Source organism: Nicotiana attenuata, chromosome 6 (assembly GCF_001879085.1).
Source record: "Nicotiana attenuata strain UT chromosome 6, NIATTr2, whole genome shotgun sequence".
In the NCBI taxonomy this organism is placed as follows: domain Eukaryota; kingdom Viridiplantae; phylum Streptophyta; class Magnoliopsida; order Solanales; family Solanaceae; genus Nicotiana; species Nicotiana attenuata.
The window spans coordinates 76,426,983-76,431,635 of record NC_031994.1 but is presented as its reverse complement, the minus strand read 5'-3'; positions in this window follow the sequence as shown (position 1 = coordinate 76,431,635).

Here is a 4,653-nt window from a genome sequence, read left to right as displayed (position 1 = left end):
TTAATGGGGTTTACTTGATTGTTACTGATTTCCTTTAAATTAAACCTTTCTTTACCCCCTTCCTGACTTGGTTCATTCGAGTAAAAGCCTGCAACTTTGATTTCATTGGTTGTTTGATTGATTCACTTTCCTTATTTTTCACAAACCGTGTACCATTGGACTTTTGCCTTAAATAACTTCTATGTATTTGCCCTTTATTGTACTGCTTGGGAAATATTTCTGATTAACTTTTTCCTTAATTGTCTTTTACCCGTTGGAAATTAGAATCCCTTAATTAAAGGGTGATTGATTTCAATGTTATTTCCCTACCTTTTCTTACTTGCTTTCTGCACTATAAAAGGGGCACGACCCTTCTGCACTTACACACCTTGAACCTTCAGTTCAACACTTTCAACTTACACTACTTACAATACAATATTTCTTTGAGTTCAATCCTCGAGCACACATTACTCACTTGCAATTTCAATACTCTACTCCCTTCTAAGATCTTTTGAAACCGTTTGCTTGCAACTTGGCTTCTCAAGACTACTTTTACTTGTCTGCTTTCCCTGAAACTGGTATGTTCTAATTAACTTTTTTGCCTCACCCCCCCCCCCCCATGTGTTTATTTACAGTTTCTACATTCTTGTTTACTTTGTTGTTCATGTTCTGTAATAGAATATGTCACTCTCTCTTTGCATTTGCTATTTGTTATGAAGTCCCATATCCCTATTCCCTTCTAAGTGGTTGAGTTAAGGCTCATGGCCTGGCAGCACCCAAATTGCTGCCCAGGTCTGAACCTGATCCTCAATGGATCCTAACTCCCAATTTTGGCTAACAGGCTGATCAGGGGTGTGCCAGCCCTCCTAATTGCTGGGCATGACCACCAGCCTGCCATGGCCTTCCCCAGTTCCCCTCTATGCACTCACACTTATTCTTAGACTTTAAGTTCTACCCCCCTCCTATGAGCCTTGCTTTGGGACCTTGAGTTCCCACTAAACTTGGACATTCGAGGGCTGGCCCTTCCACGCTGCACTATAATCTAATTCTGCAATGTATTTGGGGTGTAAGCACTGCCCGGAGTCCCCTTGAGGCTCTTGGAAACTTTGACACATCCCAAATAAGAGAAAGGCTTTGGAAATCTGATCTTGGACGTTGGTTTATCTCATATCTTGTAATAACTTATGGGGTTCTAGTGAAAAGGGGAGGGTCATTTGTGTATGCATATGGGTAGACAGCATGCTCATAGGAATTACTATTCTACACTTACACATTTCATTAGAAAACTTGCCTATAAGTCATTGCATCAATACATATAGAGACCATGCCTATAAGTTCTGCATTTATGCATATCATATAGGAATCCTGCCTATAAATTCTGCACTCATACATCTCGTGTCGAAATCCTGCCTATAAGTTGTTATATTACTACATTAGATCTTGCCTATAAGTTATTGCATCAATACATATAGAGACCATGCCTATAAGTTTCTGCATATAGAAATCATGATTATAGGTTTTCTGCACTTCTGCATATACATTTGTCATTAGGCAAACAGTCTCTAGGTTAAAATAACAACAAGTTGCATCCTAGATACCATGCCTATAGGATTCTTGCATCTCGATAATCGTTTTAAAATCAATAACGCTTAGAAACCATGCCTATGGGAGAAGCCGTTTGATTCTGATTCGTCTATTTCATTTATAAGTCTAAATTCAGTAGCAATGTTGTTTAACATCTGCAGAATTTGGTTGGTTCTAAAACCCCTCCTTTAAAATCATATACTTCCACCTAGGCAAGCCAGTAGGTAATTGATTAACTGTGTCAGTCCTTGTTAAACTACAACCAGACAAGGCCTAATTCGGACTTCTCATCTGAGAAATATGTGATGAAACAGCCTGCCCTTTTTTTAATTCAGACTAAAACCAGTATCTGAAGTCATGCTAGACAATTTGCTTCTTGAGGAGGCCTGGTTGAGCCTTTTAAACTGCTATGTGTTTCCCCTAATTGCTTTATGTGTTTTGTTTGGCGCATTAGAATTTTATCCTTTCAAACTCTGAAAAGCCCCAATCTCCTTCCCTTTTAGGACTAGTAGTCCCAAATGCCTCCGGGACTGATAGGATTGGGACGGGTAATGGCATGCAATAAGTAACGATACTATTTTGCGTTTTAATACCTTAACGGGGTGGGAAGGGTAGATATGGACATGATGACCGGTGCGCTAATACCATGTGCAACCCCTCTTCTAAGGAGTGATTGCCGGGTATTGCATTGATGTGATCCATATTGTTTATAAACCTAGGACCCCCCCCCCCCTTCCCTTTACTTGTTTATGTTTATTTTTTTTAGAACTGTTTAAACCATTCCCTCAAAATTTCTGCTTTCTTTATTTTCTTCAAACATTCAATTTACTTGCAACATCATGTGTCAATCCCCTTCTATTTGAGACCTCTATCTGCTTACTTGTTAGTTAAAGTCACAATTGTAATATGGTCGGGAACCACACTAGTGGATCTTGGGTGGTGCCTAACACCTTCCCCTTGAGATAATTTCTAGCCCTTACCCGAACTCTGGTTTTCCAACTCAAACCCTTCTCTAGTGTCCTAATGCACTTTAATCATTAGGTGGCGACTCTTCAATTCCATTAAACCCAATTCCCAAAAGGGAACGAATTGTCCTCCCAAATGTCAAAAACCCGATTTCGCCTTTAGAAAAAGGGGGCATCGACAATAACTTCTCATGGACTCCGGAGTGCCAACAAGCCTTGGAAGAACCCAAATGGTACCTGTCAATCCCATCTTTGCTTCATACTCCGAAGGAAGACGAACAACAATACCTATACTTGGCAGTATCCGAGGTGGCGGTAAGTGGAGTCCTGGTCTGGGAAGAAGAAGATACGCAATTTCCTATCTATTATGGTAGTAGAACTCTAGACGACGCCAAAACTAGGTATCTTCACCTAGAAAAATTGGCGCTCACTTTGCTAAGTGCCTCTAAGAAGCTAAAACCATACTTTCCTAAGCGCCTCTATGAAGATAAAACCATACTTTCAATGCCACCCTATATGTATTGTAACTACTTACCCATTGAGGAACATAATGCATAAACTCGAACTCTCGAGATGAGTGGACAAATGGGGAGTGGAGATCAGTGGTACGATATTGAATATTAACCCCGGACCACCATCAAATCTCAAATTTTGGCAGACTTTGTGGCCGACTTTACGCCGGCCCTAATACCCGAGGTCGAAAGAGAATTATTATTGAAATCAAGGTCATTCGGACGAGGTTTGATAGACTTTTTGATCGAATCGGAATTCGGAAGTTTTGGAATTCTTAGGCTTGAATCCGAGGGTGATTCGATGTTTTGATGTTGTTTTGAGCGTTACGAAGGTTGGAACAAGTTTGAATGATGTTATGGGATGTCTTGGCATATTTGGTTGAGGTCCCGAGGGCCTCGGGTGAGTTTCGAGGTGGTTTCGGACCATTTCTAGGCCATTTCTAGTTGTTGGTTTTTGGCCTCAGGGGTGTACAGTGCGTTAGCATATATCTTACCACCTTAGCATAAAGAAAATTTGGAAAAATGGAGTTGTTCTATGCGAACACGTAAGTCATTCGGCGATCGCATAGAGTAAAATCTCTGTTGCACTAACCCGTCTTTGGAAGCTTATATCTCACAATCTATAAGGAATTTGAAGATGATCCAAAAACGGAAGTTGTAGCCCTTGATGTCTAGTTTGCAGAATGTTAAACCAATTGTAAATTGGAGTTTTTTACAAAAATTTATGACCATTATACTAGAGGCTATCCGGAAGAGTTGGAGAAGGCTGTTGGGAAAATTTGTTCTACGCGATTGCGGGGGAGTGGCCGCGATCGCGGGGGAGTGGCCACGATCGCATAGGGTAAAAGAAGGGCTGGAAAATTAATCGCTTCGCTATCGCATTAGTTATTCCATGATAGCTTAGGATAAATGCCTGGGCAGATTATAAAGTACTCTATTTCGAGGATTTCGGCCATTTTTGCATTTTTAGAGCTATGGAGCTCGGATTGAGGCGATTTTTGAAGGGATTTTTAGAGGATTGATTGGAGTATGTGTTCTTCACTCAATTTGGTTAAATCTCATAAATATTTCTTGATTCTTATCATTTAATTTGGGAATTTGGGGTGAAAATTGGAAAAAATGGAGGAAGGTTTGGAGAGTTGATTTTGGGGATTTGGATGGCCATTTGATGTCGGATTTTGGTGAATTTGATATGGGTAGACTCGTGAGCAAATGGGTTTTCAAGTTTTATGATTTTTATCGGATTACGAGACGTGGACCCGGGGGCCGGGGTTGAGCCAATTCCGGAATTTTTGAGTTAATTTGATTATTTTCACTTGGGCTTTGTTCCTTTAGCGTATATTGGTGATAATATACTGATTTTGGTTAGATTTTGAGCATTTGGAGGCCGATTCAAGAGGCAAAGGCATCGCGGGCTAGAGTTTGGACCGATTTGAGGTAAGTAATGATTGTAAATGTTGTCCTGAGGGTATGAAACCTCGGATTTCACATCGTTGTGCTATTATGAGGTGACACACACGCTCGGTGAGGAGCGTGGGGTCGTGAACTTTTGGGGATTGTGACATGGTCCATCCCGTACGACTATTAAGTCGCCTATTTACTTGGAAACTATT